This window comes from Triturus cristatus, chromosome 4_2, assembly GCF_964204655.1.
Source record: "Triturus cristatus chromosome 4_2, aTriCri1.1, whole genome shotgun sequence".
NCBI classification, from domain to species: domain Eukaryota; kingdom Metazoa; phylum Chordata; class Amphibia; order Caudata; family Salamandridae; genus Triturus; species Triturus cristatus.
This window is the reverse complement of record NC_140586.1, coordinates 411,975,546-412,002,731: the sequence shown is the minus strand read 5'-3', so window position 1 is coordinate 412,002,731 and position 27,186 is coordinate 411,975,546. Positions and strand designations below refer to the sequence as shown.

Sequence of the window (27,186 nt, the reverse complement as noted above, 5' to 3'; positions counted from 1 at the left end):
TTTCTGTACTGGCAACAATAACTTTTCCATAAAGTAGAAAAGATATGCATTAAAGTACAAGGCTTTAAAAACACCTTATAGGATTGTTGCTTATTCTGGTAATTTACTGAGCTCTGGTGGCTGATGTTTGGATCAGACCCAGGGTGAGTATTGCTATAGCCATGTAAAGGGCACTGCGGGCTATCAGCCCTCCTTGCTGTGATACCCGCCTCTGCCAAGTTTTCTTGGGTCTCTCAAAGTGCACTTTGTGAAGCGCTGTTTGAACATGGACGCGTCACTGAGGTGAAACTTTCTCTCCGTGAGTTGTGGTTCCTCTGCTTCTTGTTGGGATGTCCAGAGGTCACGAGAGGTGAAGGAAAGAGCACATGGGTAATGTAGGCATCAGGAAATGATCTTGTGTATATTGGTGACCTTTAAATCATTGTACTCTGGTTTAGTTTAACAAAGGCATTGAGTCCCTCATCCATCAGTATAAAACATTAGAAAATAAATACAGAAACGTATGTATAATGATATTCTTTTTTCATGACCCTCCTTGTAATTTTTCTATTCTAATATCAGATTTTTCTTCTCCATTTTCTTTTCGGTAGCAGCTGGAAAATATCAAATCTTTCAAGACAGAAAAATACGCAGGGACTCATAGTGACTCCAGGACAGAAGGTACAGTGGTGACACCAAAAGCAGAATAGGTGCTGTGGCTTAGTTGGTTAGAGCGCCTGTCTAATAAACAGGAGATCCTGAAATCAAATCTCAGCAGTGCCTTTTGTTTTACACACCCTCATAGAGGAGGTACTGTTAGATAATAGACTCATTGTCTGTAAACCCAGTTGGTCCTATTATAATTAGGGCTCCCAGTTTTATGGTGTTTATTTTTTTGACACTTCCGTCTGTATTAAATATGCAGCCATGCTTGAATGTCTGCCAGGTTTTAGTGGTATGAACAAATGCAGAAGATAAATCAATGCATTTATATGAGAGTATGCGCATTTCGGTATCAGCTTTGTGCATATCGTGGCCAGAGAGCATAAATAAAGGGGCCGAGGTCGCTTGAGACCTTCCGGCCGGCACCAGTATCCCTGTGTGCAGTGTCATCATTGCACTAGCATTTAACATATACATATTAATGTTTGTCCGTAAGCTACCCGCGTCGCTCACCTGAGCCGCGACACTGGCGACGAGCGTGGGATGGCATCATGCCCACGACCCATCTGACGGTGACACCGTCAAGCGGCAACTTCCCCTGGCCGGCGTAATCCAAGTCCGCTGCAGCCTGAAAGTCGAATGCGCTCGCCGCGTAGAGGAGAACCCTCCAGAAGCATGCGAAGTTAATGGGCCCCTGAGACTACTAGAGTGCGAGCAGAGACCCCAGTGCCTGTCAGGAAGACGTGCGAGATGCGTCTTAGGCGCCCGGATAAGGCCGGTTGAGCACGTCGCATCGCTGGAGGCGCGCATGCGCATATGCACCACCTAAGACCAGGAAGCCGGCAGGAAGATAAGCGATCGCCTCGTCAACAGAGGAGTCACCCTGCTAGCGGCACCAGAGCGCTCACGAGGCACGCGCTGAACGTTGTCAGCGAGAAGGGCAGTTTTGGCCACAAGAACAAACAAGCATTGGCCAATACAAGCATGAACAAGTGTACAGCCAAGTAACACCTCATTCAAAGCCAGCAAATTACCTCAAGACAGCTAAAGGCAACACCAGACACTGACAGTGACCTTCAGAGCCACAACTGACCCAAGGAAAAAAATAAATGTATATATATAATAAATAATAAAGGAAAAAAAAGTAATAAGCTCTAAACATGGTCGACCAGGCGGCGGCAGCAGCACCACCCCAACAACAGGTTGCTCCAGTGGCCCCTCCAGCTTACATACATTCGCAAGTCAGTGCACTACCCCCATTCAGGGAATTAATTGACCCCGCAACAGCGTCACCCAGATGGAAAGTTTGGATAGGTCGTCTCAACAACTATTTTATAGCCACCAGAGAAACTGACGGAGCGGTGAAGAGGTCCCTCCGGTTGCATTTTGCAGGAGATGAAATATACAAATTGTTCGCGCACCTACCGAACACAGGGCCACCCACGGACTACGACGTAGTGGTTAGAGCATTGAACGCCCATTTTGACCTCCATCTCAACCCAGATTACGAGCAATTCAAATTGCGGCAAGCTCGACAGAGAGAGGGAGAATCAATGGACACATTCCACGCCCGTCTCCGGGAATTGGCCAGCACATGCACGGAGGATGACCCAGTAAAAGAAACGCGAGCACAGCTCATCCAAGGTTGCCGGAAAAAAACCTTGCGAACTCTCATCCTTCGGCAACCTCGCATATTACTGAAAGACATATTAATCCATCCTAGCCCGCTCACACGAGCTTTCAGACGTCTGGGCGTCCGCGATGGAAGCCGCCCTCCACACCACAACTGAACAAACAGTGAGCGTCAAGACCGAGCGAGTAGACGCTGTGCGCGCAACAACTCATGGAGCTCGAGGGAGGTGGCCCAATAGAAACCCGCGACAGTTGCAATGTGGGTACTGCGGGAAAGAAGAACACCCCCAAGACAGATTCCCTGCAAGAGGAAAGACATGCACGAACTGCGGCATTCCCAACCACTTCGCGAACGTGTGCCGGGGAGGCACGAGACCCAGAGGGACCTCAGGACGTAGACCGCCATACAAGCAGGTGAAGCCATTGTCGCTGGAAGGACACACACATTCAAAACCGTCGAGTGCAGAACCACAGCATCGACGGTACTTGGAAGATTCGTCATCGGAGGATGAGGAAGAATGCCATTTCGCGTCCTTCATAAATGACCTCAAACAACGGCGACGCCCGCAGCCCACGTGTGCCATCAAGATAGCGGGGACACCTGTCACAGCCCTCATCGACATGGGAGCGTCAGTGAATGTTATGGGATTCCAACATTACCAAACAATAACACCAAGGCCGGCGCTAACTCCTTCCTAAGTGAAGATTCTCACGTATGGCAGCCAGATCCCTCTCCCGCTGAGAGGCAAGATGTCGGTACCTGTCCAAGCGGATGACCAAGAAGTCACCACAACATTCCACATTGTAGATAGGGAAGCAGACATACTACTTGGAAGTCACACGGCCGAAGACCTGAGTCTGGTCACGTTCGCCAATACAGTAAAAATTATTCAAACAGAATAGATCCTAGAATCATTCCCACGGCTGTTCGAAGGACTAGGAAACATAAAAAGACCACCCATCAAGCTACACATTGACACAGCAGTGAAACCCATCGCTCTACGACGTCGACGGATTCCATTCCACCTGAGGCCGCTAGTCGAACAAGAGCTGATGAAGCTCGAGCAGCAAGGCATCATAGAAAAGGTGACTGGCCGGACCCCGTGGGTGTCCCCTATGGTAATCGCCGAGAAGCCCCGCCAACCTGGGAAGATCAGGATATGCATTGACATGAGGATGCCCAATCAAGCGATTAAAAGAGAACGACATCTGACGCCAACTGTTGATGACATCCTAGCAGACCTCAATGGGTCACAATGGTTTTCCAAGTTGGACTTAAACGCTGGTTACCACCAGCTGAAGTTAGACAAAGACAGCGGGTACATCACAATGTTTTCGACACACCTGGGCCTGCGAAGATACAAAAGACTGAACTTCGGAATATCTTCAGCCGTAGAAATATTCCAAAATGCGGTGAAAGAAGTACTGTCGGGATTGCAAGGTGTCATCATGTGAGCGACGATATTTTAATACATTCGGCAACTCTTGAGGATCACCATTGTCGACTCAAAGCGACCCTACGACGGCTAGCGGAACATGGGGTGACACTCCACAAAGAGAAATGTCAATTCTTTCAACGATCAATTGAATTCTTTGGGTATGTCTTCAGTCCAGACGGAGTCAAAGTAGACCCCTAGAAGTCTCAAGCGATCCAGCTAGCCCCAGCTCCTACCACCGCCTCAGAAGTAAGAAGCTTCAAGGGAATGGCAACATACTGCGGGAGGTTCATCCCGAACCTTGCCACAATTGCGGAACCATTACGCAACTTGACGAAGAAAGACTCTATGTGGCGATGGACTAGAGTGGAAGAAGACGCATTCCAGAAGATATAATCGGCTCTGCTAGCAAGCACGACCATGGCGTATTTTGACGTCAACCGACAAACGGAGTTGATAGTAGATGCCAGCCCAGTAGGGCTAGGCACTGTGCTAACCCAAGAAACGGAGCCGGGGACCTGGGCTCCATTGGCGTTTGCCAGCAAAGCGTTAACAGCGACAGAGGCCCGTTACTCCCAAATAGAACGGGAGGCACTCGCCATAAAATGGGCTTGCAACCATTTTCACTTAAACGTCAGCGGACACCCGTTCAGAGTGGTGACAGACCATCAACCACTACTTCCACTCTTCAGAGGAACAGCGCCCCATCCCCCACCCAGGATTGAGCGGTGGGCGATACAACTCCAGCACTATCAAATGGAACTGGCATACTGACCCGAGGCCAAGAACCCGGCAGACTTCCTGTCGCGCCACCCAGCACAACCAGTAGAAGCAGACTCTGCTCAAGAGCGGAAGACAGAAGAGTTCATCAACATGATTTCTCAATGGGCATGTCCCCAAGTAATCTCAAGGAAGGAAATAAGATCCCACATGGAGGCAGACATGGTCATCAAGAGAGTGATAGATGCCATACAGAAGTTCCTGGGATGGCTTCCTGCCAGACGTCCAAGGATGGAACGAGGCAGAGAGGGCCCGGCTGGGGAAGATGTGGAAAATCCGGGATGAATTAAGCACCTCAGAAGGCGGCATTCTGCTGAGAGGATCACGCATCGTCATCCCTCAAGGCCTGCAAGAACGCACAACCATAGTGGCGCATGAAGGTCATCAGGGTACAGGAAGAATGAAATCCCGGATGAGAGAAAAGCTGTGGTTCCCGGGGCTCGAAGAAGCCGCGGAGAACGTAGTCAGGAACTGCCGAGCATGCCAACTCACAGGGAGCGCAGAGTCGCCAGCACCAGTGATAACCGAAGATCCGGCACCATGGTCATGGGTGAGTATAGACTTTGGGAGTTTCCCCGATGGGAGGGTTACAGCAGTGCTCGTTGACAGCTACACAAAGTACCCCTGCGTTGAAATCCTACCATCTACAGCGTTCATTCACTTAGAGCTAGTACTCACAAAGACGTTTGTACTATTTGGTCTACCACATGTGATTAAGACCGACAACGGGCCTCCGTTTCAAGGCAGCGAATTCATAGAATTTCTATCTCGGCTAGGCATAAAGCACCACCGCATCACACCACAGTGGCCACAAGCCAATGGAGAAGCCGAGCGCTTCATGCGGACTATAAATAAGATCTTACGAATAGCAGTGGCTGGACACATGGATCCTGAAGTGGAGCTACAGAAATTCCTACGAGAATACCGCAGTACGCCCACTGTACTACCCAGAGATCCCCGTGGTCGCTGATGTTAGCAGGACCCCGACGTGACAACTTCCCAGTGGCTGATAACTGGGAACCTGAACCATACAATCCTTTGAGTACCCAAAATCGGATGACAATGACCAACGACAAAGCAAGCTACCGGAGGCGGGCAAAAACCCGAACACTGATGCCTGGGTGTACAGTACTAATAAGGAACCGTAGATGCGGAGGAAAGTTCCGCACCCCGTATGAAGTAGGACTGTGCGAGAAGTCCAAGGCACAGCAATAACAGTGGAACGAGATGGAGAAGTGATAACCAGAAACATCTCATGGTTTAAAGAAGTACCAGGACCAAGTACTGAACAACGAAGCCCTGAACAGTTGATAGACCTGAGCACCACACTCAGAGATATAGAACCTGACCGCACTGAGGAGTCTCCTCAGAATCAAATTCCATCAACACCGGAGACCGAGTGTAACCCTCCAGCGACGGGCAGGGAGGAAGAGGCTGCCATATTTACCAGAGGGTCGAGCAATTACAGCCATCGATACAACTTAAGACCGAACCCTAGACCGAACCGCCGGCTGGCTGAGTTTGCGTGGGGACGTGATCTGGAAGCAAAATAAAAGAACTGATTTGGAATGGGATGTAGCGGTCTAGGTGTTTAAGGCGCATCGGTGGGCCCGGAAGACCTTCACACATTGTATCAGTCTCTGGCCAGGCGTGGCCAGAGAGCATAAATAAAGGGGCCGAGGTCGCTCGAGACCTTCCGGCCCACACCAGTATCCCTGTGTGCAGTGTCATCATTGCGCTAGCATATAACATATACATATTCATGTTTGTCCGTAAGCTACCCGCGTCGCTCACCTGAGCCGCGACAATATGAACAAATGGAGAAGATAAATCAATGCACTTATATGAGAGTATGCGCATTTGAGTATCAGCTTTGTGCATGTCTACTGCTGTTTAATCCTCTTTACAAAACGTCTTTCTTTTTTAACCCCTTTACCTCTCAGTCCGCACAGTTATTGGCCTGGCAGTCATGGCAAAGTGTATTTAGAATCACTCAAAAAGCACCCAGTTTCCGTTTTTATCCATATTTAAAAACAAATAGGCAAGAAAATAAATGGTTTTTAGTATGTATGCATCTGTAAAAATCTGTAAAAACGGAAAACAGGGAGCATTAATTATAATTATCCTCATGCACACAATGCTCCTCCTTTCCAAGTTAAAGATGTTTTCTGGTGTTTAGATCCCAATGTATTGTACCACCAACGACCAGAATCTTGAATTTTCAAAGCCAATCAGTTTGGTTTTGTGAAGTGAAAAGATGTTTTTAAGCTGCACTGACATCAAAGTACAACATGGGAAGCAGTAATGCAAGCTTCAAACAACAGGTGCAGCACACTTAGCACCAGAGTAGCAAAGACGGAAATCTGGGAATCTGCGGAAATGCAGATGTTTGCGAACCACATATTTAATTTCCACGTCAAAATTTAATGATATGATTAAAAAGGAAAGCGTATTCGTCAGGATTCAAACCTGCACGGGGAGCCCCCAATGGATTTCGAGTCCATCGCCTTAACCACTCGGCAACAACTACATCTGTCAATATGTGTACTCACTCATAAATATGCTGTAGTGTGGTCTATAGTATGGGTAAAAGAATTTAGTTAATGAAGGGAAGGCGCAGAGAATAATAAGCACATCATCTGCTTTAGAAAGTTATAAGCTGTGTACTCTGGAGAACCACACAAGAAGGTGCAGCAAGGGTCCAGTTTTATGAAAGTGAAGGGAGGGGGAAGTGTAAGTGATTGGGGAAGGAGTACAGACAAAAGGGTACAGGAAGTGAAGGGTTAAGGATTGGGAGCCCAGTGAGTGACAGTGTGTGGTATGGATTAAGCTTGGTGTGAGAAGAACCTGCATAGCAATGAGCATGCGAGTGTTGCCGAGCCGAGACCAGTACCTTTCTGGATGAGTGTTGCAGATGGGATGGTCTGTGGATGATTCTTGCCTTCAATCCATCTTTTCTGGGGAGTGATGGTCGTGCAGCTCTTGTTATTGAAGCACGTTCAGTGCAGCTCATTAAATAATATCTGTGTTCTTTGGTGATGCTCCCCGGTATGTACGAGTTGGTGCAGGATTATTGGAGCGCTTCAATGACTTGGCCTGAAACTATGATGGGTGAGCAATGGCCTGTCTCTCTGTCTATTCAATGTCTTCAGTTTCATTCGAACTCCTTTAGTGTCACATTCTGCGTTGGCCGGTTAAGTTAACTCTTTAGAGCATGGTGTTAATAAGACCAAGACTGTCAGTACGATCTCTGTACGGGCAACAACTTTTCCATAAAGTAGAAAGGACATGCATTAAAGAACAAGGCTTTAAAAACACCTTATAGGGTTGTTGTTTTTTCTGGTAATTTACTGTGCTCTGGTGGCTGATGTATGGAAAAGGACCAAGGTGGGTATTGCTAGAGCCGTGTAAAGGGCACTGCGGCCTATCAGCCCCCCTTGCTGTGATACCCGCCTCTACCATGTTTTCTTGGGTCTCTCAAAGTGCACTTTGTGAAGCGCTGTTTGAACATGGACGCATCACTGAGGTGAAACTTTATCTCCGTGAGTTACGGTTCCTCTGCTTCTTGGTGGAATGTTCAGAGGTCACGAGATGTGTAGGAAAGAGCACATGGGTAATGTAGGCATCAGGAAATGATCTTGTGTATATTGGTGACCTTTAAATCATTGTACTCTGGTTTAGTTTAACGAATGCATTGAGCCCCTCGTCCATCAGTGGAAAACATTACAAAATAAATACAGATGGGTACATATAAAGATATACATTTTTCATGACCCTCTTTGTAATATTTCCATTCTAATATCAGATTTTTCTTCTCCATTTTCTTTTCGGTAGCAGCTGGAAAATATCAAATCTTTTAAGACAGAAAAATATGCAGGGACTTACAGTGACACCAGGACAGAAGGTACAGTGGTGAGTCGTGAAACAGAGTAGGTGCTGTGGCTTAGTTGGTTAAAGCGCCTGCCTAGTAAACAGGCGATCCTGAGTTCAAAGCTCAACAGTGCCCTTTGTTTTACACAACCTCATAGAAGAGGTACTGTTAGATAATAGACTCATTGTCTGTATACCCAGTTGGTCCTATTATAATTAGGGCTCCCTGTTTTATGGTGTTTATTTTTTTGACACTTCCGTCTGTATTTATCCATATTTAATTTTTTGTCAAATTTATCTGTATTTATCCATATTTATTATTGGTTTTGTGAGAAAAATAAAGCTGAAACTGGTATATTTCCATATTTATTTAACCAATAAATATGCAGCCATGCTTGAATGTCTGCCAGGTTTTAGTGGTATGAACAAACGCAGAAGATAATTCAAAGCACTTATATGAGAGTATGCGCATTTCAGTATCAACGCTGTACCTATCTACTGCTGTTTAATCCTCTTTACAAAATATCTTTCTTTTTTAACCCCTTTACCTATCAGTCCACACAATTATTGGCCTGGCAGTCATGGCAAAGTGTTTTTAGAATCACTCAAAAAGCACCCAATTTCTGTTTTTATCCATATTTAAAAACAAATAGGCAAGAAAATAAATGGTTTTTAGTATGTATGCATCTGTAAAAATCTGTAAAAAAGGAAAACAGGGAGCATTAATTATAATTATCCTCATGCACACTATGCTCCTCCTTCGAAGCTAAAGATGTTTCTTCTGGTGTTTAGATCCGAATGCATTGTACCACCAACCACCAGAATCTTGAATTTTCAAAGCCAATCAGTTTGGTTTTGTGAAGTGAAAAGATGTTTTTAAGCTGAACTGGCATCAAAGTACAACATCGGAAGCAGGAATGCATGCTTCAAACAACAGGTGCAGCACACTTTGCACCAGAGTAGCAAAGACACAATTATGCAGAAATGTAGATGTTTTCGAACAACATAATTAGTTTCCACGTCAACATTTAATGATACCATTAAAAAGGAAAGCGTAGGGGGGCGGAGTCAAGATGGCGACGGAGTAGGACGCTCTCATCGGTCCCTCCGGCGCCAGATCGGCACAGCGTTGAATTGCGGCCTCCCGGGGACCCCTGAGACCTGCATGGGGTAGCGCTGGGGCTCCTGTGTTGGCGGAGGGAGTTTTGCGTCGCCGCCGACCCCCCCCGTGGCGCTGGAGGTCCCGTACGGGTTGAGGCCTGTGACGCGGCTGGTGAGGGAGCCGGGGCCTCGCCTGCAACGCGAGGCCGGAGCCGCGGAGCCTGGCCTCCCATCGGAGGCGGAGCGAACTACCGGAGGTGGCGACGGGGTGTGAGCGCTCAGCGCACGGGTGCCTTGTCCTGCAGGCGGCCTCGGAGGTGAACTTTTTGGGAGCGTTGGCCCCGCTCCGGCAGAGGGGGCGAGGCCCGTGGAGATCCCCAGGCGGAAGCACTGCAGCGCCGAGGATCGAGCCTGCCAGCCAGCCCTGGTGAAGCGGCGTGTGGGGCCCGAACCCCTCTGGACTTCCGAGAGGTGATGAGTGGCTGGGGCGGTGGAGGCACTGCGGCCGCTGTGGGCCGGGTCTGACGGCGCTGATGGGGGCCTGGGGCGTGGGAGCTTGAAGAGTGCTCCGCCCGTGGTGGTGCTGGAGAGACAGAGGACTTGCGGAGCGAGTGGGGCCTGCTCTGGCCACTGGGATAGCTCGGGGAGCCACGACTCGTGGGACTTCCCCCCGGACACAGGCGATTCTGGTGTGGGCCCGGGGAGCTGCGTTGGGGGCCCAGTGTGGGGGCGGTCGTCCTGAGGGCCCCCACTGGCGAACACTGTGAGGACGCATTGGCCCGATACCCTCGCTGTTGGACCGGGTCCCCGATGGGGTGAGTGACCTGAGGCCTGTAGTAGCGGGAGCGAGTGCAGCATCGCCCTACGGCCGACGGAGTGGCCATTTGCTGGGATCTCTGGCCTCATCGGCGCCTGCCTGCGCCTACCCCCCCCCACGCTTGGTACGGACTGGGGTCTGGGGTCTGGGGTCCTGTCCGGGGCCCGGTTAGCCCCGCTCGCAGAGTCTCGCAGTAAGGCGGTGCCAGTGGTGGTGCTGGGAAGCCGGGCGACATGTTGCTATCCCCGACCGGAACGCAATGTCTGGCAAAACCCGAGGGGGCAAGGCCGGACGGGATGGTCCGCAGCGGGGTACCACCCCTACGACGCCGCCGGGCGTTAGTGCCTCTACCAAGCCTCCTGACGATGATGCACCTGTCACCAAGGCATTTATGCTGGAACTGTTCAACGCCATCAAGGATGATATCACCAGCCTCCGCTCCCAGCTGGCCTCCGACCTGCGGGAGGTGTGTCGCGATGTGGACAGTGTCGGAGAGAGGGTGGCAACCCTGGAAGAGCACGATTTGGGACTCGCCGGCGATGTCCATCAGCTCCAGCAGGATGTCCTGCGCCTCACGGAACAGAATTTGGATCTCCAAGCCCATGCGGAGGACTTAGAAAACCGGTCCCAGCGGAACAACATGCGCATACGCGCGGTGCCATGGGATGGAGAGGCTGGAGACCTGAGGGGTTACGTGGAGGGCCTGTTCTTGCAGATCCTGGGAGAGGACGATCTCCGCGAGATCCGGATGGACAGGGTGCACCGCATGGGGCTGCCGAGAGGATCGGGGGCTCCCCCCCGACATTCTGGTGTGCGTTCACGACTACCAGCTGAAAGAGCGTATACTCCGGAAGGCGAGAGGGCTTCCGTCGCTGGTGTACCAGGACCACTGCCCCCAGCTGTTTCAGGACCTGGCGGCGTCGAGACTGCAGAAGCGCCGTGACTTTCGCCCGTGACGTCCTTTCTGTGGGACCAGAATATCTCCTACTCGTGGGGTCATCCATTTCGGCTTCTTTTCCGGTATCGCAACAGGCTGGTTCAGGTCCGCTCTCTACGGGCTGCTAAGGATCTCCTTGGTTTGGACGACGCGGGGACTCGCAGACGAGGCGGCGATGGCGCTCCTCCTCCTGGCAGCGAGTGGGGCGCCCTTTGGGCCCGGGACGACCGGACCCTGAGACCAGCGTTCAGGAGCGGGGTGCCGCGGTTGCTTCGGTGGCAAATGTTACTGAGGCTGCCTCGCGGGACTCTTCTTCAGCTGCCTAGACCCTCGGGAGGCCTCGACTTGCTGGTCGCCGGAGGGCCATCCTCCTCTCAGGTACCACGGGGGATTGATGTACTTTGTGGGGAGACACCCTGGACCTGTTCCTTGAAGAAGTGAGGGCGACGGCTCCGCTTCATGGACATGGGGGATACCCACAGTGGTCCCTAGTTTGGGGTTGTTGGATTTTTGCTTTTGTTTCTGTTTTTCTCTGGTGAGGTCCTGGTTGATGTGGTCCCCGGAGTGGGTGGGGGTGGGGGGTGGGTTGGTTCGGTTGGGGAAAGGGGGGGTCCAGTGGTGGCGGCTGGGGGGGCGTGTGCGAGCTGTGCGGGAGTTGTGTGCTGTGTGGGGGATGGGGGATGGGAGCGGTCCTGGGGTGAGGGAGGGTGCGCGTCCTGGCCCCAGACAGGGGAATGGGAGGCGGAAGTGGCTGGGGTTCCCGTCCTATTTGTTACGGCAAGGCGCGGCGCGACGACTGGTGGGAGAGTCGGCTGAGATGTATGACAACCTCGGAACTGGCCTGGAGGCTCCCTGGGCTGGGATTCGAGGGCAAAGGTTCCGTGAGGCGCTGCTGGTCCGGATTTGGAGAGGGGAGTCTGCTTGCGCTGGACGATGGGTGAGGGGGCTGGGGTGTGAGTGGGGGGATCTGATGGAGAAGAGTGAGGGGAGCAATACAGGATGCCTGTTACCTTAGGTACTTGGAATGTGAAGGGGCTGAACTCTCCCCAGAAACGCCAAAAAGTCTGGAAATACATCCTGGATCATCACCTGGATGTGATGGGGCTTCAGGAGACACACCTATCCCGGCGGGACGAGTCACGCCTCAAACACCGGCAATTCCCTCTTATCTATAGATCTTCGGCGGCGTCGAAGCACAGGGGAGTAGCCCTGATGTTTCGCTCGACCCTTCAGTTTCAGCCTTTGGGGGTGCGGGGCGATAAGGAGGGCAGATGGCTCATTATTAAAGGAGTGCTTCTCGGCAGGACTTGCACGTTTCTAGTATTGTATGCTCCCAATGCTGGGCAAAATCGGTTCCTTTTGGAACTGCTGCGCTCAGTGGAGGATTTTGTGGAGGGCGGATTCTTTATCTTGGGTGACTTCAATCTGGTCTGGGACAGGGTCCTGGACTGTTCTCACCTGTGGAGAGCCGAGGCCGGCCTCTTCTCTGAGGAGGCATGTCAGCGGTTGGGGGAGCTCGGTTTATTGGACGGGTGGTGATCTCTACATCCCGTCTCCCGTGATTATACTTTCTTTTCCCACGTGCACAACTCTTACTCCCGCCTTGCCCATGTCTTTTATAGCCAGTCGCTCCAGGGGTCCCTGAGGGAAGCAAAAATGTTTCCCCTCTCCGTCTCCGATCATAGCTTACTGGCGCTGGGCCTCCAGTGGGCACCGGAGGGGACGGTGCCGCGACGATGGTTCTTCCCGGCGTCACTGGTACGGGACGAGTCTTCTTGCGTGGCCCTCCGGAAGGCGATTCGGGACTTCTTTCAGCTCAACCCAGTGCGGGACACAACCTGGGACGCCTTTAAGGCGTCGGTCCGGGGTAGTTGCTTGGCCCTTAATGCGGCGCTTAACCGGCGGCGGAGGGTGGAACGGGACGCGCTGGAGAAGGAGCTTCTACTATTGGAGCAGGCGCATAAGGCTAACCCGTCCAGACAGACATTGCGCTCCCTTACTGCTCTTAGGGGCAAGCTACGGGCCCACTATAATAACAGAGCGGAGTTTACTCTCCTGAAGCTCCGCCATCTTTCTTACTCCCAGGGAAATAAGGTGGGGAGGCACTTGGCTCGTCAACTGCGCCGTAAGCGGGAGAGGGAGTACATAGGTGGCGTGCGGGATCCCGCTGGCCTGCTGCAGCACGACGATGCGACCAAGGCAGAACTCTTCGGGAACTTCTATGCGACATTATACTCGGGGGACGCCCTGGACCCTACGGCTCAGGAGGACTATCTGCGCGCTCTTCCACTCCCCCGCGTGTCCTCCGAGTGGAATGAGCTACTCTCTGCCCCCATTACTAGGGAGGAAGTTCTGGATGCCATTAAATTCCTTGAAGCCCAACAAGGCACCTGGTGCGGACGGGTTCACTGCCCTTTTCTATCAGACCTTTGCGGGAGATGTCTGTGAGTTCCTGGTTGGCCTGTTTAACGATATGGCTAATTCGGGGGTGTCCTCAGCCTCCATGGCAGAGGCGGTCATATCGGTGATCCCCAAACCCGGCAAGGATCCCTCTGTCTGCTCGTCCTTTAGGCTGATAGGCCTGCTCAATCTAGATGCTAAACTCTACTCTTCTATTCTGGCGTCGCGCTTACAGGACTTGATGCCGGTACTGATTCACCCTGACCAATCAGGTTTCATCAAAGGGCGGCAGACTCATGATAACACCAGGAGGGTGGTCCATCTTATCGAGAAGGCTAACCGATTCCGCATCCCGGCGGTGCTGGTCGGGCTGGATGCCGAGAAGGCGTTTGACCGGGTGGACTGGCAGTTTATGTTCCGAACCCTCCAAGCTTTTGGATTCTCAGACAGGGTTGTGACCATGCTTAAGGCCAACTATAGCAGTCCCAGATCTAGAGTCGCGGTTAATGGGTACATGTCCCCCTTTTTCCCGCACTCGCGGGGTACGCGGCAGGGCTGCCCCCTCTCCCCTTTGTTGTTTGCCCTGAGTATCGAACCTCTAGCAGTGGCAATCCGGGAACACCCGGATATTCGGGGCCTGCCCTTCACAGGGGAGCAACATAAGATCTCTCTGTTCGCGGACGACGTCCTCCTCTCCCTTGCAGATCCGGCACACTCTCTACCCCATGTACAGACGGCCCTGGCGCAATTCGAGGGGGTGGCGGGGTTTCGGATCACTTATGGCAAATCTTACATCCTCAATCTCACGCTATCATCGGCGGAGGTGGACCGGCTTCGACCGCTCACGCCCCTATCGTGGTCCCACTCCTCCCTATTGTATCTAGGGGTCCGCTTGACCCCCACGGTAGGCAAACTGTATGCGGCTAACTTCCCCCCACTCCTGGCGAGTATCCAGGCTGACTTGCAGCGCTGGAAGCTGCTGTTTATCTCCTGGCTGGGCAGGATCCACGCGATCAAGATGTCGCTTCTACCAAAGCTCCTATATCTCTTTCAGGCTCTCCCTATTGTCCTCGACGGGGACTTTTTTCGACGCGTAAAGACTCTCATGCTCCGCTTCGTGTGGCAGGGGGGCAGGGCTCGTTTTTCCTTTACCACTCTTCGGCGACCGCGGACGGAGGGGGGGGTGGGCCTTCCTGACATGCATCTCTACTATAAAGCTGCGCAATTGAGGGTCTTGGTGGAGTGGACCCAGCCACTCTCGGAGAAGCATTGGCTACACATGGATAGGAGTGTGGCGGGTCGCACGATCTGGGACCTGGTGTGGACACCTAAGGGGGACAGGCCCAAGAATGCTTACCTTAGCACCCCCACTGGCACCGCCCTTAAGATCTGGGATACGGTCTCCGGGGACGACCGCTGGACTACTTTCCCATCGCCCTTCACTCCCATCCATTTTAATCCGGCTTTTCTGCCTGCGCTTCGGGAGGGCTCCTTTGACGCTTGGAGGGAGGGAGGATGCCTAGCCCTCACGCATTTGTTCCACGGCACTGCCCCGCTGACTTTCCCAAATTGTGGACGAGACTATGGGGTTGCCAAGACGGAGAGGTTTTGTCATGACCAACTGCTACACTGGGCCCTGTCCCCGGCGGTTCGGGAGGCGGCGACTCGGCCGCCTACCCCCTTTGAAGCCTTTCTATCCTGCACTTCCACTATGCGTGGGGCTATCTCTTTCATTTATCGCCATCTCCTGACCACAGCTGTCTCGCCCAGGCCGCGGTATATGGGTCAATGGGAGGGCCTTGTGGGGCGTGACATCACGGATGAGGAGTGGTCCCACCTGTGGCGAGACCTGGCCAGATTTAATCACTCGATGGATCTTCGGGAGGCACATATTAAAACTATGATGGATTGGTACCTCCCCCCTGCTAAGCTTCATCGTATTTTCCCTAGCTCCTCAGATAGATGTTGGCGGGGCTGTGGCCTGTTGGGGGACTTCCGCCATATCTGGTGGGACTGCCCGGTTATACGCCCCTATTGGGAAGAGATTCTATCCCATATTAAGGACATCCTGGGGTATCCGATCAAGAACTCTCTGGAGCACGTGCTGTTGTTATGAGCTGTGTACTCTGGAGAACCACACAAGAAGGTGCAGCAAGGGTCCACTTCTATGGAAATGAAGGGAGGGGGAGGTGTAAGTGATAGGGGAAGGAGTACAGAGAAAAGGGTACACGAAGTGAAGGGTTAAGGATTGAGAGCCCAGTGAGTGACAGTGTGTGGTATGGTTTAAGCTCGGGTGTGAGAAGAACCTCTATAGCATTGAGCATGCGTGTGCTGTCAAGACAAGTACCGTTTTGGATCAGTTTGGCAGATGGGATGGTCTGTGGATGATTCTTGCCTTCAATCCATCTTTTCTGGGGAGTGATGGTCGCGCAGCTCTTGTTATCGAAGCACGTTCAGTGCAGCTCATTAAATAATATGTGTGTTCATGGGTGATGCTCCCCGGTATGTGCGAGTTGGTGCAGGATTATTGGAGCGCTTCAATGTCTTGGCCTGAAACTATGATGGGTCAGCAATGGCCTGTCTGTCTGTCTATTCAATGTCTCTGTGTACAGTCACAGCCTCTTCAGTTTCATTAGAACTCCTTTAGTGTCACATTCTGTGTTGGCCGGTTAGGTCAGTTGGTTAGAGCATGATTCTAATAACACCAAGGCTTCTTTACGGGCAACAATTTTTCCATAAAGTAGAAAGAACATGCATTGAAGAACAAGGCTTTAAAAACACCTTATAGGGTTGTTGTTTATTCTGGTAATTTACTGTGCTCTGGTGGCTGATGTATGGTGGGTATTGCTAGAGCCGTGTAAAGGGCACTGCGGCCTTTCAGCCCCCCTTGCTGTGATACTCGCCTCTCCCATGTTTTTTTGGGTCTCTCAAAGTGCACTTTGTGAAGCGCTGTTTGAACATGGACGCATCACTGAGGTGAAACTTTCTCTCCGTGAGTTGCGGTTCCTCTGCTTCTTGGTGGGATGTCCAGAGGTCACGAGAGGTGAAGGAAAGAGCACATGGGTAATGTAGGCATCAGGAAATGATCTTGTGTACATTGGTGACCTTTAAACCATTGTACTCTGGTTTAGTTTAACGAATGCATTGAGCCCCTCGTCCATCAGTGGAAAACATTGGAAAATAAATACAGATAGGTACATATAAAGATATTAATTTTTCATGACCCTCTTTGTAATATTTCCATTCTAATATCAGATTTTTCTTCTCCATTTTTTTTTCGGTAGCAGCTGGAAAATATCAAATCTTTCAAGACAGAAAAATATGCAGGGACTTACAGTGACACAAGGACAGAAGGTACAGTGGTGTCTCCAGAAGCAGAATAGGTGCTGTGGCTTAGTTGGTTAAAGTGCTTGTCTAGTAAACGGGTGATCCTGAGTTCAAATATCAGCAGTGCCCTTTGTTTTACACAACCTCATAGAAGAGGTACTGTTAGATAATAGACTCATTGTCTGTAAACCCAGTTGGTCCTATTATATTTAGGGCTCCCGGTTGTATGGTGTTTATGGTTTTTGACACTTCCGTCTGTATTTATCCATATTTAATTTTTTGTCAACTTTATCTGTATTTATCCATATTTATTATGGGTTTTGTGAGAAAAAGTAAAACTGAAACTTTTATATTTCCATATTTATTTAACCAATAAATATGCAGCCATTCTTTAATGTCTGCCAGGTTTTACTGATATGAACAAATGCAGAAGATAAATAAATGCACTTATATGAGAATATGAGCATTTAAGTATCAGCTTTGTGCATATCTACTGCTGTTTAATCCTCTTGACAAAATGTCTTTCTTTTTTAACCCCTTTACCTATCAGTCCACACAGTTATTGGCCTGGCAGTCATGGCAAAGTGTATTTAGAATCACTCAAAAAGCACCCAATTTCCGTTTGTATCCATATTGAAAAACAAATAGGCAAGAAAATAAATGGTTTTTAGTATGTATGTATCGGTAAAAATCTGTAAAAACGGAAAACAAGGAGCATTAATTATAATTATCCTCATGCACTCAATGCTCCTCCTTCGAAGCTAAAGATGTTTTTTCGGGTGTTTAGATCCCAATGTATTGTATCACTAACCACCAGAATCTTGAATTTTCAAAGCCAATCAGTTTGGTTTTGTGAAGTGAAAAGATGTTTTTAAGCTGCACTGGCATCAAAGTACAACATCGGAAGCAGGAATGCAAGCTTCAAACAACAGGTGCGGCACACTTAGCACCAGAGTAGCAAAGACACAATTATGCGGAAATGCAGATGTTTTCGAACAACATAATTAGTTTCCACGTCAAAATTTAATGATACGATTAAAAAGGACAGCGTAGTTGGCAGGATTTGAACCTGCGTGGTGAAACCCCAATGGATTTTGAGTCCATTGCCTTAACCACTCGGCCACCACTACATCTGCCATGTTGTGCTCTCACTCATAAATAAGCTTTAGTGTGGTCTATAGTATGGGTAAATGAAGTTACCTAATGAAGGGAAGGCGCAGAGAATAATGAGAACATCATCTGCTTTAGAAAGTTAGGAGCTTTATACTCTGGAGAACCACACAAGAAGGTGCAGCAAGGGTCCAGTTCTATGGAAATGAAGGGAGGGGGAGGTGTAAGTGATAGGGGAAGGAGTACAGAGAAAAGGGTACAGGAAGTGAAGGGTTAAGGATTGAGAGCCCAGTGAGTGACAGTGTGTGGTATGGGTTAAGCTCGGGTGTGAGAAGAACCTCTATAGCATTGTGCATGCGAGTGCTGCCGAGACCAGTACCGTTCTGGATAAGTGTGGCAGATGGGATGGTCTGTGGATGATTCTTGCCTTCAATCCATCTTGTCTGGGGAGTGATGGTCGTGCAGCTCTTGTTATTGAAGCATGTTTAGTGCAGCTCATTAAATAATATCTGTGTTCTTTGGTGATGCTCCCCGGTATGTGCGAGTTGGTGCAGGATTATTGGAGCGCTTCAATGTCTTGGCCTGAAACTATGATGGGTCAGCAATGGCCTGTCTGTCTGTCTATTCAATGTCTCTGTGTACAGTCACAGCCTCTTCAGTTTCATTAAAACTCCTTTAGTGTCACATTCTGTGTTGGCTGGTTAGGTCAGTTGGTTAGAGCATGCTGCTAATAACACCAAGGCTTCTTTACGGGCAACAATTTTTCCATAAAGTAGAAAGGACATGCATTTGCAGAACAAGGCTTTAAAAACACCTTATAGGGTTGTTGTTTATTCTCGTAATTTACTGTGCTCTGGTGGCTGATGTATGGAAAAGGACCAAGGTGGGTATTGCTAGAGCCGTGTAAAGGGCACTGCGGCCTATCAGCCCCCCTTGCTGTGATACCCGCCTCTCCCATGTTTTCTTGGGTCTCTCAAAGTGCACTTTGTGAAGCGCTGTTTGAACATGGACGCATCACTGAGGTGAAACTTTATCTCCGTGAGTTGCGGTTCCTCTGCTTCTTGGTGGGATGTCCAGAGGTCACGAGATGTGAAGGAAGGAGCACATGGGTAATGTAGGCATCAGGAAATGATCTTGTGTATATTGGTGACCTTTAAATCATTATACTCTGGTTTAGTTTAACGAATGCATTGAGCCCCTCGTCCATCTGTGGAAAACATTACAAAATAAATACAGATAGGTACATATAAAGATATTAATTTTTCATGACCCTCTTTGTAATATTTCCATTCTAATATCAGATTTTTCTTCTCCGTTTTCTTTTCGGTAACAGCTGGAAAATATCAAATCTTTCAAGAGAGAAAAATATGCAGGGACTTACAGTGACACCAGGACAGAAGGTACAGTGGTGACTCCTGAAACAGAATGGGTTCTGTGGCTTAGTTGGTTAAAGCGCCTGCCTAGTAAACAGGAGATCCTGAGTTAAAATTTTACCAGTGCCTTTTGTTTTACACAACCTCATAGAAGAGGTACTGTTAGATAATAGACTCATTGTCTGTATACCCAGTTGGTCCTATTATAATTAGGGCTCCCGGTTTTATGGTGTTTATTTTTTTGACACTTCCGTCTGTTTTTATCCATATTTAATTTTTTGTCAAATTTATCTCTATTCATCCATATTTATTATTGGTTTTGTGAGAAAAATAAAGCTGAAACTGGTATATTTCCATATTTATTTAACCAATAAATATGCAGCCATGCTTGAATGTCTGCCAGGTTTTAGTGGTATGAACAAACGCAGAAGATAATTCAAAGCACTTATATGAGAGTATGCCCATTTCAGTATCAACGTTGTGCCTATCTACTGCTGTTTAATCCTCTTTACAAAATATCTTTCTTTTTTAACCCCTTTACCTATCAGTCCACACAATTATTGGCCTGGCAGCCATGGCAAAGTGTATTTAGAATCACTCAAAAAGCACCCAATTTCTGTTTTTATCCATATTTAAAAACAAATAGGCAAGAAAATAAATGGTTTTTAGTAAGTATGCATCTGTAAAAATCTGTAAAAAAGGAAAACAGGGAGCATTAATTATAATTATCCTCATGCACACTATGCTCCTCCTTCGAAGCTAAAGATGTTTCTTCGGGTGTTTAGATCCGAATGCATTGTACCACCAACCACCAGAATCTTGAATTTTCAAAGCCAATCAGTTTGGTTTTGTGAAGTGAAAAGATGTTTTTAAGCTGCACTGGCATCAAAGTACAACATCGGAAGCAGGAATGCATACTTCAAACAACAGGTGCAGCACACTTTGCACCAGAGTAGCAAAGACACAATTATGCGGAAATGTAGATGTTTTCAAACAACATAATTAGTTTCCACGTCAACATTTAATGATATCATTAAAAAGGAAAGCGTAGTTGGCAGGATTCGAACCTGTGTTGGGAAACCCCAATGGATTTCGAGTCCATCACTTTAACTACTCGGCCACAACTACATCTGTCAAGTTGTGCTCTCACTCATAAATAAGCTGTGGTGGGGTCTATAGAAAGGGTAGAAGAAGTTACTTAATAAAGGGAAGGAGCAGGGAATAATGAGCATATCATCTGCTTTAGAAAGTTATGAGCTGTGTACTCTGGAGAACCACACAAGAAGGTGCAGCAAGGGTCCACTTCTATGCAAATGAAGGGAGGGGGAGGTGTAAGTGATAGGGGAAGGAGTACAGAGAAAAGGGTACAGGAAGTGAAGAGTTAAGGAGTGAGAGCCCAGTGAGTGATAGTGTGTGGTATGGGTTAAGCTTGGGTGTGAGAAGAACCTCTATAGCATTGAGCATGCGTGTGCTGTCAAGACAAGTACCGTTTTGGATCAGTTTGGCAGATGGGATGGTCTGTGGATGATTCTTGCCTTCAATCCATCTTTTCTGGGGAGTGATGGTCGCGCAGCTCTTGTTTTCGAAGCACGTTCAGTGCAGCTCATTAAATAATATCTGTGTTCTTTGGTGATGCTCCCCGGTATGTGCGAGTTATTGCAGGATTATTGGAGCGCTTCAATGTCTTGGCCTGAAACTATGATGGGTCAGCAATGGCCTGTCTGTCTGTCTGTCTATTCAATGTCTCTGTGTACAGTCACAGCCTCTTCAGTTTCATTAGAACTCCTTTAGTGTCACATTCTGTTTTGGCCGGTTAGGTCACTTGGTTAGAGCATGATTCTAATAACACCAAGGCTTCTTTACGGGCAACAATCTTTCCATAAAGTAGAAAGGACATGCATTGAAGAACAAGGCTTTAAAAACACCTTAAAGGGTTGTTGTTTATTCTGGCAATTTACTGTGCTCTGGTGGCTGATGTATGGAAAAGGACCAGGGTGGGTATTGCTAGAGCCGTGTAAAGGGCACTGCGGCCTTTCAGCCCCCCCCTTGCTGTGATACTCGCCTCTCCCATGTTTTTTTGGGTCTCGCAAAGTGCACTTTGTGAAGCGCTGTTTGAACATGGACGCATCACTGAGGTGAAATTTTATCTCCGTGAGTTGCGGTTCCTCTGCTTCTTGGTGGGATGTCCAGAGGTCACAAGATGTGAAGGAAAGAGCACATGGGTAATGTAGGCATCAGGAAATGATCTTGTGTATATTGGTGACCTTTACATCATTGTACTCTGGTTTAGTTTAACGAATGCATTGAGCCCCTCGTCCATCAGTGGAAAACATTGGAAAAGAAATACAGATAGGTACATATAAAGATATACATTTTTCATGACCCTCTTTGTAATATTTCCATTCTAATATCAGATTTTTCTTCTCCATTTTCTTTTCGGTAGCAGCTGGAAAATATCAAATCTTTCAAGACTGAAAAATATGCAGGGACTTACAGTGACACAAGGACAGAAGGTACAGTGGTGTCTCGAGAAGCAGAATAGGTGCTGTGGCTTAGTTGGTTAAAGTGCCTCCCTTGTAAACAGGAGATCCTGAGTTTGAATCTCAGCAGTACCTTTTGTTTCACGCAGCCTCATAGAAGAGGTACTGTTAGATAATAGACTCATTGTCTGTAAACCCAGTTGGTCCTATTATAATTAGGCCTCTCGGTTTTATGGTGTTTATATTTTTGACACTTCCGTCTGTATTTATCCATATTTAATTTTTTTCTCAGCTGTATCTGTATTTATCCATATTTATTATAGGTTTTGTGAAAAAAATAAAGCTGAAACTGGTATATTTCCATATTTATTTAACCAATAAATATGCAGCCATTCTTTAATGTCTGCCAGGTTTTACTGATATGAACAAATGTAGAAGATAAATAAATGCACTTATATGAGAATATGCACATTTAAGTATCAGCTTGTTGCATATCTACTGCTGTTTAATACTCTTTACAAAATATCTTTCTTTTTTAACCCCTTTACCTATCAGTCCACACAGTTATTGGCCTGGCAGTCATGGCAAAGTGTATTTAGAATCACTCAAAAAGCACCCAATTTCGGTTTTTATTCATATTTAAAAACAAATAGGCAAGAAAATAAATGGTTTTTAGTATGTATGCATCTGTAGAAATCTGAAACAACGGGAAACAAGGAGCATTAATTATAATTATCCTCATACATACAATGCTCCTCCTTCGAAGCTAAAGATGTTTTTTTGGGTGTTTAGATGCCAATGTATTGTACCACCAACCACCAGAATCTTGAAGTTTCAAAGCCAATCAGTTTGGTTTTGTGAAGTGAAAAGATGTTTTTAAGCTGCACTGGCATCAAAGTACAACATCAGAAGCAGGAATGCATGCTTCAAACAACAGGTGCAGCACACTTAGCACCAGAGCAGCAAAGACACAATTATGCGGATATGCAGATGTTTGCGAACCACATAATTAGTTTCCACGTCAAAATGTAATGATACGATTAAAAAGGAAAGCGTAGTTGGCAGGTTTCGACCCTGCACTGGGATGCCCCAATGAATTTCGAGTACATCACCTTAACCACTCGGCCACAACTACATCTGTCAAGTTGTGCTCTCACTCATAAATAAGCTGTAGTGGGGTCTATAGAATGGGTAAAAGAAGTTACTTAATGAAGGGAAGGCACAGAGAATAATGAGCATATCATCTGCTTTAGAAAGTTATGAGCTGTGTACTCTGGAGAACCACACAAAAAGGTGCAGCAAGGGTCCACTTCTATGGAAATGAAGGGAGAGGGAGGTGTAAGTGATAGGGGAAGGAGTACAGAAAAAAGGGTACAGGAAGTGAAGGGTTAAGGATTGAGAGCCCAGTGAGTGACAGTGTGTGGTATGGATTAAGCTCGGGTGTGAGAAGAACCTCTATGGCATTGAGCATGCGAGTGCTGCCGAGACCAGTACCGTTCTGGATGAGTGTGGCAGATGGGATGGTCTGTGGATGATTCTTGCCTTCAATCCATCTTTTCTGGGGAGTGATGGTCGTGCAGCTCTTGTTATTGAAGCACGTTCAGTGCAGCTCATTAAATAATATCTGTGTTCTTTGGTGATGCTCCCCGGTATGTGCAAGTTGGTGCAGGATTATTGGAGCGCTTCAATGTCTTGGCCTGAAACTATGTTGGGTCAGCAATGGCCTGTCTGTCTGTCTATTCAATGTCTCTTTGTACAGTCACAGCCTCTTCAGTTTCATTAGAACTCCTTTAGTGTCACATTCTGTGTTGGCTGGTTAGGTCAGTTGGTTTGAGCATGATGCTAATAACACCAAGGCTTCTTTACGGGCAACAATTTTTCCATAAAGTAGAAAGGACATGCATTGAATAACAAGGCTTTAAAAATACCTTATAGGGTTATTGTTTATTCTGGTAATTTACTGAGCTCTGGTGGCTGATGTTTGGAAAAGGACCAGGGTGGGTATTGCTAGAGCTGTGTAAAGGGCACTGCGGCCTATCAGCCCCCCTTGCTGTGATACCCGCCTCTCCCATGTTTTCTTGGGTCTCTCAAAGTGCACTTTGTGAAGCGCTGTTTGAACATGGACTCATCACTGAGGTGAAACTTTATCTCCATGAGTTGCGGTTCCTCTGCTTCTTGGTGGGATGTCCAGAGGTCACGAGAGGTGAAGGAAAGGGCACATGGGTAATGTAGGCATCAGGAAATTATCTTGTGTATATTGGTGACCTTTAAATCACTGTACTCTGGTTTACTTTAACGAATGCATTGAGCCCCTCGTCCATCAGTGTAAAACATTAGAAAATAAATACAGATATGTACGTATAATGATATTCTAATATCAGATTTTTTTTCTCCATTTTCTTTTCGGTAGCAGCTGGAAAATATCAAATCTTTCAAGACAGAAAAATATGCAGGGACTTACAGTGACACAAGGACAGAAGGTACAGTGGTGTCTCCAGAAGCAGAATAGGTGCTGTGGCTTAGTTGGTTAAAGCGCCTCCCTTGTAAACAGGAGATCCTGAGTTTGAATCTCAGCAGTACCTTTTGTTTCACGCAGCCTCATAGAAGAGGTACTGTTAGATAATAGACTCATTGTCTGTAAACCCAGTTGGTCCTATTATAATTAGGCCTCTCGGTTTTATGGTGTTTATATTTTTGACACTTCCGTCTGTATTTATCCATATTTAATTTTTTGTCAAATTTATCTCTATTCATCCATATTTATTATTGGTTTTGTGAGAAAAATAAAGCTGAAACTGGTATATTTCCATATTTATTTAACCAATAAATATGCAGCCATGCTTGAATGTCTGCCAGGTTTTAGTGGTATGAACAAACGCAGAAGATAATTCAAAGCACTTATATGAGAGTATGCGCATTTCAGTATCAACGTTGTGCCTATCTACTGCTGTTTAATCCTCTTTACAAAATATCTTTCTTTTTTAACCCCTTTACCTATCAGTCCACACAATTATTGGCCTGGCAGTCATGGCAAAGTGTATTTAGAATCACTCAAAAAGCACCCAATTTCTGTTTTTATCCATATTTAAAAACAAATAGGCAAGAAAATAAATGGTTTTTAGTATGTATGCATCTGTAAAAATCTGTAAAAAAGGAAAACAGGGAGCATTAATTATAATTATCCTCATGCACACTATGCTCCTCCTTCGAAGCTAAAGATGTTTCTTCGGGTGTTTAGATCCGAATGCATTGTACCACCAACCACCAGAATCTTGAATTTTCAAAGCCAATCAGTTTGGTTTTGTGAAGTGAAAAGATGTTTTTAAGCTGCACTGGCATCAAAGTACAACATCGGAAGCAGGAATGCATGCTTCAAACAACAGGTGCAGCACACTTTGCACCAGAGTAGCAAAGACACAATTATGCGGAAATGTAGATGTTTTCAAACAACATAATTAGTTTCCACGTCAACATTTAATGATACCATTAAAAAGGAAAGCGTAGTTGGCAGGATTCGAACCTGTGTTGGGAAACCCCAATGGATTTCGAATCCATCACTTTAACTACTCGGCCACAACTACATCTGTCAAGTTGTGCTCTCACTCATAAATAAGCTGTGGTGGGGTCTATAGAAAGGGTAGAAGAAGTTACTTAATAAAGGGAAGGAGCAGGGAATAATGAGCATATCATCTGCTTTAGAAAGTTATGAGCTGTGTACTCTGGAGAACCACACAAGAAGGTGCAGCAAGGGTCCACTTCTATGGAAATGAAGGGAGGGGGAGGTGTAAGTGATAGGGGAAGGAGTACAGAGAAAAGGGTACAGGAAGTGAAGGGTTAAGGAGTGAGAGCCCAGTGAGTGACAGTGTGTGGTATGGGTTAAGCTTGGGTGTGAGAAGAACCTCTATAGCATTGAGCATGCGTGTGCTGTCAAGACAAGTACCGTTTTGGATCAGTTTGGCAGATGGGATGGTCTGTGGATGATTCTTGCCTTCAATCCATCTTTTCTGGGGAGTGATGGTCGCGCAGCTCTTGTTTTCGAAGCACGTTCAGTGCAGCTCATTAAATAATATCTGTGTTCTTTGGTGATGCTCCCCGGTATGTGCGAGTTATTGCAGGATTATTGGAGCGCTTCAATGTCTTGGCCTGAAACTATGATGGGTCAGCAATGGCCTGTCTGTCTGTCTGTCTATTCAATGTCTCTGTGTACAGTCACAGCCTCTTCAGTTTCATTAGAACTCCTTTAGTGTCACATTCTGTGTTGGCCGGTTAGGTCACTTGGTTAGAGCATGATTCTAATAACACCAAGGCTTCTTTACAGGCAACAATTTTTCCATAAAGTAGAAAGGACATGCATTGAAGAACAAGGCTTTAAAAACACCTTAAAGGGTTGTTGTTTATTCTGGTAATTTACTGTGCTCTGGTGGCTGATGTATGGAAATGGACCAGGGTGGGTATTGCTAGAGCCGTGTAAAGGGCACTTCGGCCTTTCAGCCCCCCCCTTGCTGTGATACTCGCCTCTCCCATGTTTTTTTGGGTCTCTCAAAGTGCACTTTGTGAAGCGCTGTTTGAACATGGACGCATCACTGAGATGAAATTTTATCTCCGTGAGTTGCGGTTCCTCTGCTTCTTGGTGGGATGTCCAGAGGTCACAAGATGTGAAGGAAAGAGCACATGGGTAATGTAGGCATCAGGAAATGATCTTGTGTATATTGGTGACCTTTACATCATTGTACTCTGGTTTAGTTTAACGAATGCATTGAGCCCCTCGTCCATCAGTGGAAAACATTGGAAAATAAATACAGATAGGTACATATAAAGATATACATTTTTCATGACCCTCTTTGTAATATTTCCATTCTAATATCAGATTTTTCTTCTCCATTTTCTTTTCGGTAGCAGCTGGAAAATATCAAATCTTTCAAGACAGAAAAATATGCAGGGACTTACAGTGACACAAGGACAGAAGGTACAGTGGTGTCTCGAGAAGCAGAATAGGTGCTGTGGCTTAGTTGGTTAAAGCGCCTCCCTTGTAAACAGGAGATCCTGAGTTTGAATCTCAGCAGTACCTTTTGTTTCACGCAGCCTCATAGAAGAGGTACTGTTAGATAATAGACTCATTGTCTGTAAACCCAGTTGGTCCTATTATAATTAGGCCTCTCGGTTTTATGGTGTTTATATTTTTGACACTTCCGTCTGTATTTATCCATATTTAATTTTTTTCTCAGCTGTATCTGTATTTATCCATATTTATTATGGGTTTTGTGAAAAAAATAAAGCTGAA

The 27,186-nt window shown here is 47.3% G+C and overlaps 2 non-coding genes across 2 annotated transcripts; both read right to left on the bottom strand.

The window, feature by feature from the left end:
- Positions 1–20,471: 20,471 nt before the first annotated feature.
- Positions 20,472–20,553, bottom strand: TRNAS-CGA (transfer RNA serine (anticodon CGA)). The gene has a single exon. It is a non-coding gene; the product is annotated as a tRNA-Ser (tRNA).
- Positions 20,554–25,404: 4,851 nt separating this feature from the next.
- TRNAS-CGA (transfer RNA serine (anticodon CGA)) lies at positions 25,405–25,486 on the bottom strand. The gene has a single exon. It is a non-coding gene; the product is annotated as a tRNA-Ser (tRNA).
- Positions 25,487–27,186: the final 1,700 nt, after the last annotated feature.